This window comes from Numida meleagris, chromosome 5 (assembly GCF_002078875.1).
Source record: "Numida meleagris isolate 19003 breed g44 Domestic line chromosome 5, NumMel1.0, whole genome shotgun sequence".
Lineage (NCBI taxonomy): Eukaryota > Metazoa > Chordata > Aves > Galliformes > Numididae > Numida > Numida meleagris.
In genome coordinates this window covers 5852044-5866844 of record NC_034413.1, presented here as the reverse complement: position 1 = coordinate 5866844, position 14801 = coordinate 5852044, and the positions used below count along the sequence as shown (strand labels likewise).

General features: G+C 39.3%; 1 long non-coding RNA gene across 2 annotated transcripts in view; it reads left to right on the top strand.

Moving 5' to 3' along the window:
- The window catches only part of LOC110399535, a 67604-nt gene that overhangs the window by 38758 nt on the left and 14045 nt on the right, over nucleotides 1–14801 (top strand). Inside the window, exon 4 of one of the 2 annotated variants that reach the window (XR_002439265.1) lies at nucleotides 3080–4627. The exons of the other annotated variant lie outside the window; for it this stretch is intronic. This is a non-coding gene — a long non-coding RNA (uncharacterized LOC110399535). Of the gene's footprint in view, nucleotides 1–3079; nucleotides 4628–14801 lie in introns of those variants that run through there. 2 annotated transcript variants of the gene reach the window in all.

Below are 14801 nucleotides of genomic sequence, written 5' to 3'. Positions count from 1 at the left end.
ACAGATACAAATGTAATCATTTACAGACGAATGGATGTCTTTGTACAGAGTCAAAAATATGTTGTCATTCCTATATTATTCTGTGTATCAAAATCGTTATTAATGTTTGTTTTTCTGCACAGTAAATTTGTCCAGCTATATTTATGTTGGTCTTAAAGAAAGAGAGTCTCCTTGTGAAAAAAGGGTTGTCAGTAATTTCATTATAAATATGCAGGCTCTGATAACACAGCCATGAAAATTGGGCTGAAATTAGGCACATAGTATCTCAGCCTTGAGGTAATTTGGGTCATACTATTTTTATTTTGTATTATTAATTTATGCATTTTTTGTAAAGTTAGGATACTGTACATTTGGCCAATATAAAATTATAAGCATAAAAATAAAAGTTGTTTCTTTTCTGGGCTCTAAGTACTCAAAACTCCACTTGAAACTTATGGGAATCTTATGACTTTAAGAAATAGATCTGTTTTATTTTAAGAAAATATGGGTTTGGGTTTCAATAATACTGTTTGTGTTTCAAACAGTTGAGATTGCTTGAGAAGTATTTTTAAAGATGTTTCATATATTTCTGGTACATGTATTTTCTATTAGCACACAGTGTTATCCACCAAGTATGCTCTTCTACCATGAATATATACAATTTTATTATAAAAGTTCTTGCAAACCCTATTCAGCAGGGTTATAGACTTCCAGAGACTGAGTTTGCGTCCAAACACAGATGAAAGCAAATGAGATTTTGAGATAGGTACTTTTGGAAACCTAACTGAACCAACAGCACTAGTGTTATGCTTGCACAATCCAGGGGACAAAATTTTCTTGAGGGAAACAATCTTGTACCAAAATACCACTATTGCCTGAATTCCATGTAAAGTCAGCTTGTGCTGGTGCCAGTGTGATGCCAACTGCCTGTGCTAAAAAAATTGTGCTTTACTATGTACACTGAATAGTGATTTCTGCCAGATCTCAGTTATTATCATGCTAGGATCCACAAGTTAGATATTTCTTCACATTTCTTGTCTATTAGAATTGATCCAGTAGACCTAAATGTCAAGTCAGGTCCATGAAAATGTAGTCAGTGCTGCCGATTTTAGATGGAGCAAGATGGTAAGGACAGTCTGCTCTTACCTGCTTAGAGCAGTCCCCCCAAGATGAAGCAGTGATTGTGCCAATTTTCTCTGATAGTCATGGCAAAATGTCCTTCTCCCTTGGTATGGGAAGGATTTAGGATAAACTCAGGCCTCTTGTGCCGACTTTGGGGGCTTGCCATTTTTGTGCATTCCCACCATAAGGCATGTAATTTTATTTATGCTTCAGATACAAAGCCTAAACACCTATTTTAGGTTTCCTCATTTTCTGTGATTAAACAGTAAGTGCATGTGTCTTAGGCAAGTTACTAACAAAGAATCTTTCTGGACTTGAATTTTGTCTCCTGTGAAAAACCTCAGAATCTTTTCCTTGAATGAAGATTTCTTGGGAATAGAGAAAATGCAAATCTAAAGAATGACCTGGGAAGAGCTCTTGGACAGACTGTGTCAGGCCTGCAATGACAGCAGTTTGAATATATGAGCAAATTTCAACAGATCCAAGTCTGTCTCAAAATGTATCATTACCATCAGTTCAAGGTGATGCTGCCACACTCTTTCAGAAATAATTATTTATGTAAGGAAAAACATATGTGTACGTATTTTCTGTGTCTGCTGTACTCTAAAATATGTGCAAGTGAGATAAACATACTTCAGGTGTGCTTGGTAAGCAAACAAACACCCCAGGGCATGGAGGTCAGAGACCAGCTCTCCTGGGAAATTCTAACTATTAAATTCAAAGTCTGTGATTTTCTACAGTCTAAAAAGGACATCTTTAAAAGTAGATACCAAAATCTTCAAGTACACAACTGTGAGTCTCTAAAATCAGTGTGACTACTTCTAGTATCACCATTTGGAAAAATACTGGTTTTGCATTCAAACTAAGAGAACAACAGTTGGATTTTTCAGTTGGGAACACTTTCGCTTGTACTGCACGCAGTGAATTCTGACAAACGTTAACGATTTCTTCTCTTCAGTTCAGAGGGGAGAGGTTGGAGATATTTAGATCCACTGGCCTTCATGGGCGCAAGGGCACATTACTGGTTCAAAGTCATCTTCCTCCAGCTCCCCATATCAGCCTGGCCTCACACGGGAGCACACAACCCTCAGGGAGAGAGAGAGAGAGAGAGGGAAAGACTGTATTTCTAGAAAAAGTTGGAATTCATTTATTATTTATAAATTTCATTTTGTACATATCTTAAGGGACATTAAGAGATTAGTAGTCATGCAGTTTGTTCTGAGCATTAATGCTAATCCTCAAAGATAGGTGAAGGGTAATTTCATTAGTTTTTATGAAGATTTGGAAGAAAACTAACCATTCAGTCAACAGTTTGAAAGGAGACATTTAGTGCTGTGCTCTCTGCTATCCCAACAGGCTCTGCCTCTCGCAGCAATGTGTCAGCACAGACAGGCATATCAGCAGCACAGGCACATTCCTCAGACATTGTTTTATGTAAAATAGGTGGGTCTCTCTTTCCTAAATATGTCAAATAAAATCATTGTCTCTAGCATGACATCCAGTAGTTCAGGAAGGAAAGCTAATCTAGGAAATAAAGGGATACAGACTATTGATGCCAAAATCAGCAATTACATTGTAGGAGATCTCATGAATTATTCCTGAGCTGTGATTTAACATTAATCTGAGTGTTTAGTACAAAGCTGGGCCGACACCAATAAAATGCTGACTGATTTGTTTTAAAATAGTGCTCCTTCAGGCTTCACTACACTGCTTTGAAATGAATGCTTTTAGGTAAAACCTCAAGCTTGCCTCTAAGAAACATAGATAGATGCACTCACATCACTTCATGCTCAAACTCTACTGTTATGTTTCTCCACTTCATCCTGGACTGAAAAATTTTGTGTGAATTATTTAGTAATAGCCATAATTTAAGCTGTGAATTTCATAACTTAGAGCTTCTCCCTTCACAGGGAAAATCTTCTCAAAACAGAACTGCTTTGTACTGGATGTTGATACTTGTTAGGTCTGTGTATTTCAGGTGCAAAGACGTGGAGACTGTGGTGAAGAAAGCAGGGAATTACCCCATCCAACATTAGAAGAGTTCAGCGTGTTACAACTGCTTCTGTATCATTAAATTCTGCCTCTTTCCAATGAACATCAAGTGATGGTAAACAAATAGGTGAATGAAACAGTGATGACCATCTCAAGGGACACAGTACATTTATTCTGAAGCACTCCCACCTGTGACCAGGGAATGCATCTTCCATCTCATCTTCTGCTTCTGTAATAATGTCTCTGCCACTTAATAATGGTAAAACACCAAGTGAATATATTCTTCTCGGCCATTAGCACAGCATGTCTGTTCAATAGAAGTCCTAAACCTGGAATGCTCACGCACAGCTCCGATACACTCCAGTTAAAGTGTTAAGACAAAAGGTTGTTCTGTATAGAGCTAGAGCTGGCATTAAGGCGGCTGTTCTAGGGACCACTAGCAGATCCACAGAGGCAGCATGTGGCTCAGCATAGGCCATAATCCATGGAAGGTGGAAGAATACTTCACGATGTTGCAACACTGATAAAGAAGCTCATTCAATGGTATTATTTCAGGCAGTTTGACAGTACCCTGCAGTGACTACAGAGTGCTCATGTTGTATGAGCCTAGCCAGAAGAAATCACTGGTGTCTTTCCTAAACATCACAGTGAAAAACTGTTCCTTCCAAAGCGCTAAAAGAAATCTAAGTAATAAGTGACAGTAACTTATTTTGCATACCAACTTCTGCCAAGTACGATCTGTACAGCAAAAGGATTTAAGCTGTACAGAAAGCATACATTTCACCACATTAGATCATTCAAGATGTAATGGACTTAATGCATTGCTTTATGTCTGTTTTAGCTTCGTTAGGAAAACTATGCTAGGAATACATTAGAGGGCCTGGAGAGATTGTTGTTGAATCTTCATTATTGAAGGTTATTTTTCAAAGAAAAACAAAAAAAAAACCAAGAATTTCTCTGATTTCTTTTTAATTTCTGCACTGTGATGAGAGCTCCATCTCATAAAGTTCCTCAGTGGGGAGATCATGAATCACCAAATCAGCTCAGTGACTTAAATTCCAGCAGTGAAAGAGTAACGAGGAGAATTTTTTAGAAGTATTCGAATGAATGTTCTGACATTAGTGTTTTATATTGTCTGATGCTTAAAAAAATCCTCATTATTGACACTAAACATGACTTTGGCTTCAATAGACCATAAAAAATATGAATCTTTTTAGAAAGAGAAGGCTTTCCAATGCAAATGCCCTTTTACTACTCTGTATTATCTAGCTTTGGTCTTCTGATGCTAATTGTGCACAGGGACAAACAAAGAGTATGGAGCAGGATTTTAATCTGAATATCTTGGTTTTAGTTCATGTGTTTTTTTTTATAGAACTGCCCAGACAGAATCATAGAATGAGTTAGGCTGGAGAGGACCTTAAATTTCACCTAGTTTCAACGTACCTGCCATGAGCAGGGTTGCCAACCACTATAACAGGCTGCCCAAGATCCCAACCAAACTGGTCTTGAATGCCTCCAGAGATGGTGCATCCACAACCTCTGTGAGCAACCTGATCCAGTGCCTCACCACCCTCTAAGTAAAAAATTTCTTCCTAATACCTAATGTAAATCTCCTCTCTTATAGTTTAAAGCCATTCCCCCTTGTCCTATCACTATCAGACCGTGTAAAAAGTCAGTCCACCTCCTGCTTGTAAGCTCCCTTCAAGTACTGGAAGCCCACAATGAGATCTCCCCAGAGTTATTTCTTCTCCAAGCTAAACAAGTCCAAATCCCTCAATATGTTTTCATAGGAGAGGTGCTCCAGCCCTTTGATTGCCATCATGGCCCTCCTCTGTACCAACTTCAAAAGCTCCACATCCCTCCTGCGCTGTAGGCCCCAGGTCTGGACACAGTACTCCAGATGGGGTCTCACAAGGGCAGAGCAGAGGGGGACAAATCACCTCCCTCACCCTGCTGGCCACCCTTCTTTTGATCCAACCCAGGATGCAGTTTGCCTTCCAGGCTAAAAACGCACACCACTGGCTCACATCCAGCTTTTCATCCACTGGGACCCCAAAGTCCTTCTCACCACAGCTGTTCTCAGTGAATTCTCCTCCCAGGCTGTACTCATATCTGGGAGTGCCCCGACCCAAGCGCAACACCTTGCACTTGGCCTTGTTAACCTCATTAGACTCTTGTGTGTCCACTTTTCAAGCATGTCCAGGTCCCTCTAGGTGGCATCCCTCCCTTCTATTGTGTCAACTGCACCACTCAGCTTGGTGTCATCACAAGCTTGCTGAGTGTGCATTCAATCCAAATGCCTACGTTGTTGATAAAGATGCTGAATAGCACCAGTCCCAAGACGGACCCCTGGGGGATACCACTCGTGACCGGCCTCCACCTGGACATAGAGCCATTGACAACAACCCATGACTGAGTATCCTAGAACCAACAGCATGTGGTGATATTAATTCAGTCCTTCCATACCTAATGTCAGTATTTATGTGATATGATACACACAGTGCTTTGCATCTCTACTGACACAAACATGAGAGATGCTTTCCTTGCTTTACTTCTTAGCTTGGTTCTTGAACATCCCTTCTCCACCTGGTGTGACATGCTCGGAGGGCACGCTGCTCAAGAGTTATTTCATGGCTCTCAAGAGCTGCATGCTACACCAGCAGAGACAAATCTCCTTTGGCAAGCATTTGACAATTTTTTTTTTTTTTTTTTTTTTTTTTTTAAATAGGCAAGCAAGAGATTGGGAGAACATGGCTTAGCAGTGGGCACATACATGATATCGATGGGGCTGAAAATAATTAAATTCTTACGGATAATTCAACCATTGGGAAGGCACTAGAGTTCATGGTTTTGTATCAAAATCTTTTTAGAGCTATTCAGGTATAGCTCTCAAGATTCAAGATTCCTTTTTATTCTTATTATTCCTTTTCTCCATTCTTGACTCATGATACAAATCAGTCTCAGGACTACTCCAAATTTTCTTTCTTTAATGGAGCTGTGTTATGTGAGGAGTATCATAATAAAGAGCATCCCAAATATTTCACCCTTTACCAAGGGCACGCCCAGGCATTTGGGAATATCCCTGCACTAATAATCATGTGATCCTCTCAGATATGCAAAGTCAAGCTGTCTAATCCAGGACAGGAAAGAGAGAAGTATATATAGTTGTCAGTACTTAGACTTAAAACTCTTCAAACAGTTGAAGTCTGTAGTTGAAGAAAAGGTAGTTGAATAAATGCAGACACTGTTACTCAGGGAAAAGTTTAGACATTAATTTTAATGAACAAATGTATGTTTGTAGTTTGAAAAATGAAAGAATATATGGTGCCAGAAGAGGTTTTATCTTCTGTATATATATTTTTTAAAATTTAATAAATACAAAGCAAATAGCGTTGGTTTATCCAGGGGAATATTGAAATCCATTAGGAATCCACTTGGAGTAATCTGATTCAGCAAGTCAGTATATTTCTCTCAAAAATATAATATCTGTACTACATTGCATGAGATGAAGGTTAGACTACATTTCTTGCCAGTGCAATAATTCCCACATCATAAATTCTGATGAAATTATATCAATATATAAAGCAAATGGATGTCTGACCCACCATCGTTTTCTAGTTCTCAGATGCAGAAGCTGACACACAAGTAAATCCCCAGCTGCTTTGTGCAATACTATTACAACAGTGCCATTGCCTGGGAACTGTTATTAGCTATCTTGACCAAGAGTGGCAGTTAGAGTTTGCGGTTTCTGCTCTGAATATTAAACTTTGGCATACAAGAGTCCTTATTGTGGGGAGCACTTGGAAATGGTAATACTAAATTGCTTTGTATTTGCAGGATTTGATTGCTTTAGATGATACAGGTCTAGCTGGTGGGCCTCTCTTACTGCTTGTATTTCCAGATGATAAATCATTCCTTTGACAGGCTATCTGCCATAACCAGTTCTCAGTTTCCATATCCTTCTTTATATTACAGCTGGCAACTGGCCTGCTGGGCCATTCAGGTGGAAGGTACTTTTTGCATGATTTACAGGAGTAGAGAAAAAAATGAAATTTTTGTATGTATCCTAATATTTTCTTCAAATGTCAGTATATCCAAATATATGAAACTAAGGTATGGGGTACAGATTTAGAAACAATGCATGCCATTTTCCCAGTAGTATTATGCACTACTATCTATGCTATGATCAAGCTCTCATATTAATGATTGAACTTGAAGGACCCTATAAACTGCCAAAGAGTATTTAGGATAAAACAGAACTCATATATTATTATTAACACCGTTCTTGACAACATAACACCACAAAGGAGAATAGAAACTTCCCATTTCTTACAGCAGAATAGAAACTTTCAGTTGATCTTCTAGGTCAACTTGGGGTAAAAAGTTTGGACAGTATTTAAAGTGTGTGACAAAGAGTTATGTTCACTCAGGACATTTTCTTAAAACACCATATTAATATTCTCAGAAATAGAAAGAAAAATCATTAGAGTTGTACTCCTCTGGTCCTTGAAGAATAGTGATGTTAAATTGGAAAAATTAATCAAAAAGAATTATTTTTCCATGATCTTATAGTTAAAATTTAGACTATAAACTATTAAATACAATTTCACAGTTTTTAATCACTGCTAATGCAGAATGTCAGTAACTTTCTGCTGTCTCATTATGCCTTTATTAGATTAAGACCTCAATAATGTTTCTCCCACCATCATACAAGTGACTTTAAGTGACTTTTTAGGTCTTTAATAAATACATAGGAGATTTTGAAACTTCCCAGGTTGCTTCTCATTAACCTGTCATGTGAGACAATTTAAGGAAGTTTCTGAATACTCAATAATTATGTCAGAAATCGTGTTTGCTTTCCAGGAAATCACAGGAGCAAAGATGTAATAAAGAGATAAATACTCAGATGTAAAACAAACAAGGAATGTTAAACAAAAACATTTCAGTGTAAACATTTCCTAGCATTTCCAGTGAAAATGACTGTTTTTTAAAATGAAAAAAAGCTTCATATAAAATGTTTGTTTTTCCAAAAATAGTGTATGAAATTGGGAAGATAGATTTAAACTATAAACAGAACTTTTTTTTTTTACAGCAAAAAATATTTGTTTTCTTTGATATTAAACTGAAATTATCACATTGATTAGCTTCAAAATGTAATTTTACAAATATTGATTAGCCTATAAAACTGCAATGTTCAGCACTTGAAAATAATCGTTTACCTTTAAAGAAAGGTGAACATAGATTTGAAATGAATTCTGTCCTAGACCACCCAAACGCAGACACAGTGGGAATCTGACTTATAAGATTTTTCACTCTGTGTTGATTTTGTGATGTAAAAGGCAAAGGGGAAAAATCATTAACTCACACACTCCATAATTCAGCACACAAACCCCAGTACATTCCTCCCAAATTTAAGTGAAGGTTTAAAAGTGAAATACTGTAACAAGGTCTCATGTTACTAAACTGTATTGTTTCCTGAAATACACTACAGAGCATTGACTAGAATGCCTAGAAGGTTAATTAGATATCAGATAAAGTAAACTACATCTGTTACATTTGAAGAAAAGCATATTTTGGGATTCAGCTGGCTTTTCAGTATGCTTGTCTTGAGGAATTGTGGAATTCCTATCTGCTCTTTAATAGGCAATGTTAACCCAAGACAAGTGAGCATAATATTGATATCAGAAAGATCAAGATGGTGCTGATTTTGACAATGTGATAAAGTGCTCACTAAGTCTAAGTGGTTCATAGAGCAGGCAGCTTTTCTAATGTGTAAGAGCTGTGCTTGTCTGTCTCCTACATCTTGGAGGCATATCTCAGCTTATCACCTACTTTTTTTCCACAAAATAATGTGCCCAATCTTGCAACCATTACTGACTGGCATAAATATTAACATATATATCATGCAGAACTGTTTAACCAGTAAATGCTATTTGCATCAATGCCAATCATGGTCAGCAAGGCCATTGGTGCATCCCCATACAGCAGGTCATGATCACATGCTAATACCTACATCCATTCATCAAAGTTCCAACTGGCCCATGCTTTCACTTGAGAGGAAGATGGAATTTACCTGTCTATATCTTCCATCAGAGAATTTACACACTACCATGTCACTAACAGCTGTAAGCAGGGACACAACCATTTGTAAGCTATGAACATCATTGTGTATCCTATGACATTCAAATGCCATGCTGTAAAAGATGAAGATTGTCATGGGACTGTGACAGTTACTTATCCAAATTGTGATCTTCCCTGGACTCTATGACCCAGCTGCATGCTTATTCCAACGCTGCAGAAGATATTAACTGCAAATCAGAAGTCTGCCTTATATAAATGCTGCTTATTTCCCAAAAGCTCACTACACACTGAACAACGTATAGCAGCAGTGAGGTAGACTTCTGTACTATAGAAAATTTTCTGAATTAATTTTCACTGTGAGAGATTTATGTATATGGTTTATATATTATGTATTTTGGGTCCATTCTGGATTCGTAGACCAATAAAAAAGATGAAGTCCAGATTATCTGAACAGTCAGGAGTAACGTCACTGGAGATGATACTACAACTAAAAGCATTTATAGTGGCTCCCTCTCTTTCATCGATTTTCCTCAAAAGCTTCTTGCATAACGATGATGATGTAGGCTTGGGAGAGGACAAATACGGAATATGTGTAGCTCCCTTATATATATTCTGAAGACCCTTAAATAAGTAACTGTTGAGGAATCACAACCCAGTTGGCTAGGAAGCATTGGAAAATGTATGGATATTTAAATTCCTTAGACACATGTGAAAATAGAAATTATATGCTCAAGGAAAATCACAGTCTTGACTTTGACTTTCTCCAAGTGCACGGGAACTGTGCTGCAAACAAAATCTTAACCCCTTTGGAGTTCGTAAAGAGTTTCAACCAGTTTCTCAGTACCACTTTCTTCATCTGAAAACCTGAGCTATGGGGCTTCCTAAAACTAATTAATGGTCATGCACTCCTAATGTGAGGCTTCTCTCAGGGACCTGATAGCAAGAGAGATGGACATTCAGAAATTTTCCTGACTCCTTAAGCCGGACACCGTTCAAATTTCTCCTCACTAAACGTAAAAGGCTGCTTATACCTATTTAATATTTATGCAGTTTTCTGCAGATACATGCATAAAAGCCAGCCTGTATATACAAGGTACTACTACTTTTATTCGAAGGTTGTCACTGGAGATGCACACACCAGGAAGTAAAACACACCTGCTGAAAGCCTTTTGATTTTTCTATAGAAAATGCTGTGCATCTTATTTGTAATTGAGCTGTTCCATCCCTCTCTCCAAAGCACTTATTCCCTAGAGCTTTACCCCTGCCATGGCCTTATTGCGATACTCCAGGAGCACTGTTGGGATCCTTGCACTCCTGCCAGTTGCCAGTCCTGTCTGGGTGAGCTGTCACAAGCTAAACTTGGCAGCTCTGCACTGTCTGTAGCTTGCATTATAAGACCTATTTTTTAAAATACATGAGATACTGCTTTTCAAGAGATCTCGGATCTCATTAGAGGAGCGGGAAATTTTATCCTTCACATTTGGTTAATTTGGACATGAAAATGTTCCTGTACCACATGACTTACAGTAAGCTAATAATAAACCTTGTGGAAGATGTTAATATTGCAGGAATTTAATTTTGTTTATCTGGGGCAGAATATGCACTAATTGCCTATTTAATCATGTTTATAATTAAACTCGTTATAACAACGATTCACACGTCAGCTTCTCTAATTACACAGGCAGGACAGTATTATTTCCTCCTTTCAGCTCTCAGGTAGGCTGGAGATACTTGGTATCACCGGCAGGCTGGTACTGCACATGACCTGGTGCATGTGGATGGTGTTAAAGCTGTTTTCCTAGCAGGAAGAAGGAGGAAGACTCAGCTGTGTTTGACTCCACACAGGCCATAGAGAGCTTCTGGCAGAGGGCAGTAGACAAGCATCACACTGAGGTGCCATGTTGGAGTGCCAGGTGCATCTTGATTTAGTACAGGGTGCCATGTGTGCCTCAAAGGGTCCAACACAACTGAATTTTTGTTAGACAGGATTACCTGATTTACATCAGCTAGGAGCCCTGGGTCTTATTCTGGCTCTGCTTTCAAGTAGCTTGCAAATGAATCCAGCATCATTATCCCCAGTTTGCAAACCAGCAGGCTGAGGTTTAGAGAGGAAATATGCCTCATCCAGAGTCAAACAATGAGATGTCATTGAAAAGTAATTCTCCAGATCCACCAGGTACTTTTTCACTGAGCAACACACTCAATAAGAATATCGTTTTTTTCTTTTCCACTTTTTAGGCAAATGAAGTAATAAAGAACCAAGCTGTGCAATCTAATTCATTCTTTCACTGAGTAGTTCACAAGTAGTTCACTTCTTGCAAGAGACAGGATGCAACTTCTGGGGATGTGTATGTGCACATGTATACATAACTACAGATACATAATTAGTATCCTGCAAAATTACTTGCATGTCATAGTTTAAATTCTGCAAGATACACTGGGAAACCTTGTTTTCAGCAGTCTAACAGCAGCACTGCCAAAAATTCACAGCAGGCTGAAAATACCTCAGCCCAGGAGCTAATTACTTTAAAACTTTTCTCCTCCTGGAAAAACCTTTTTTTCCCCTTGAGGCTGAGTTAGGAAGTGTACCAGTATATCCTGGTTTAAGGCTCCACCCTCCCCTTCCCTTATCTGCTATAACTGAAATACAGCCCTGTTGTTCAGTTGCAACAATTGCAGACAAAGTGAATATCTAATGAGGATCAGCCACTATTGGGATTTTGCAATGTTTTTAAATTATTAAGGTCTAGGCTTTCAAAGCAGGCCTCATTGGGGACTGGATGAGTCCATCACTCAGTGCTCCAAAATGTTTTTTGCTCTGTGAAAGAGACATTTGTGATTTCTCTTAAAGAAACTAACATGGCCTTTCAAAAACATTACCATTGTCATATTCCACTGCCATTGGAGTATAATCCTGGAATATCAGATAAAGCACTTTTCCTGACAATTTTTGATTGTTTGAATTTACAGTTAGATCATTTGTGCTGTTGAGACTGCCTGGGGCAGGATCCAGAGTTTTTAAGTGTACAGAGATGCACTAAGAAAAAAAACCAAACACATATAGTTGAATGGTGTGAATTACCCCCTTTCCTCTGAAGAAAAATCACCTTAAAGCTGTGATGACCCTTGGTGCTTTGCTCAGGAGCACCTTGAGCCAAACCCAGAAACAGAGCTGCTCAGCCCAGTAGGTGGGCACAAACTGGTCTGTACTGGTGACACAAACCTGAGGATGCTGCATGATGCTGTGCTGCCAGAGCCACGGCAGAAGCCCCTGGCATACCCAGGTCACCTTGGCACAGCCCATGGAGGGCACCCAGGGCTCTGCTTGGGCACTGGGCAGGGCTGGGCTGCAGTGGCCCGGATCTCCCTGCAGTTGGGCTATGAGCAGCTCTCTCATTAGGAAAGTTTCTCTGGAACAAAACTCAGAGCTGACTGCAGTTCAGAAGATAAGCTCCACTGTCAGCATGCTAAAAAAAAGCGCTCAAACTATAAGAGCAGCAAGAAGCAACACGCTGAATTGCATCTTAAAAGCCCCTCTCTGCTGCAGAATGCAGGTATCAGCTGCATGCAGCCACAGACATCGTTTGCTGGCACCGAGGCACTGCTTGCCTTTCATTTGGCCCAACAGTGTATCATAGCATTGTGCCAGTTCTGCTATCTAGTGGCTACTCCAGTACAATGCATCCCGTGCCACACAGTTTGAGAAATACCCTGCTTTCCACTGCTCCTTTATCATATAACTTGTTCAATTATATTGTCTTTTCTTCTCTTGATTCCTATCTGCAATTATACTTCCCCAAAGCAGCTATTGTGTAACCTGTGGGTCTTGGATTAAGTTCACTACTCTAGTTGACCCTCAGCCTGACCTTCACTTAATTAAATACAGGATTAAGCCCCAGAAGTATGCAACTCAAATCTCGGGTCAAAGCAGAGGGAGTTCAGCACACTGGCAGTGAGCTGACTACGCTCATGAATGAGCTCACCTGGCCTTGTAAAACACCAGAAGTGCCTGACAGAGCCTGTTACTTTTGGCAAGGCGAGTCAGCTTAACTCTTTCCTGGTGAACCTTTCACTCCCTACCTGCAGGGTCATACACAAGGCAGGTTTAGCATGGCAACCTGAGCATGGTAACAGTGGGGAAGATAAACAAAATTAAACAACAGTTTTGAGAAAAGTTTGATGCCGCAGATGCTCAGCACATGGCTTTCTCCTCCAGTCTGCCACTGCCAGGTCGGGCACAGCAAATTAGCAGTATTTCTTTGAAGCTTACACAAGGGTATGGATCATCATTTTTGCCATCAAGTCATCAGTTTTAGCCTAGTTAAGACTACAGTAGGTTTTTCGGCTGTGTTTGCTCTAATGTTCTAAATCAGCATAAAAAGATGTCTGTTTGCAAAAATGAGGCGTATAAAGCACTTCTCTCTTGTGTAACCAAGAGAATGAGTATCTTACATTTAAAAAAGGAGCTCTCAGGTAGGTATAACCTTGGAAAGGCAGCATTCATCCTTAACTGAAATTAAACAGAATCAGCAGAATGAGAGCCCCAGGTGCAATGTGCATTACTCAGCAGCCACACACCATCCTGTGTTGTCTCAAATTGTATTACAATATAGCGATATTTTAAGACAGGAGCTTTAACTCACTTTTCAGTATAGCTGACCTTTTCTTGAGCGATGTACTCTAGTACAGAAAGGATACTATAAAATTTGAAAGCTTACTGCTTAAGCTTGGATGTCAGTTAGCACTGGATCTATCAAACCACGTGGGTTAAGAACAGGGATGCACCAGCCAGGTCATTCTTTTTTCTTTTTTTCCCCCCAGAAGAAATGGGAAAGCAAGAGCACATGAATATCTTTGGAGCTAGTACTAGCATTTGATAGTCTTTAACCATTATGTGTTTCAACTGCAAGTGTGGCTGGAAAAACAACTTAGAACCACGAAAGTTGGAAGAGGCTACTAGGATCTCCTAGTCCAACCACCAACCCACCCACACTAAAGCATGCTCCTAGTATCACACTTACCCTTTTCACAAACATCTCTAGGGAAAGCGACTCCACCACCTCCCTAGGCAGCATGTTAAACTGTTAACTTTGTCAAAGTTATCTTCTAGAACCCACGTTACCCACCTCAGTCGCTTTTTATATACTACTAAATTAGAGCGGAGGGGAAACAAATAATGCTATGCTGCACCAGGACTTCAGGTGGTGCAAAGCAAAGGAGAAAATGGGCTGGCCCTGATTTCTACCACCTGATCTTTTAATCTGAAGCACATGAAAACTGCCTGTTAAATTTCTTGGAGCAAACCTAAAACCTCATACACCATGGGGCTGATGCAGAAGTAGAGCATGATATGTTTCCCATCACATCTGTCCATAAATGTAAATTGTGAGAAAGAATGCCCAGTTATTTCTGCTAAAGGACTTTTTTGTGAATAGAATGTATATGATATCAAACTTAATTGAGTTTTAAGGCACAGGCAGGAAATCCCACTGTATTTTAACAGCTAGAGCATGGGGTTGAAATATGGGAACTCTGAGGACATGAGGTCCTAGCCTGCAAAATCTTTTCTTTCTAGAAAGCAGGTAGTTCTTGAAAACTGGATGTCTACTTAAACATATTCTGCATGG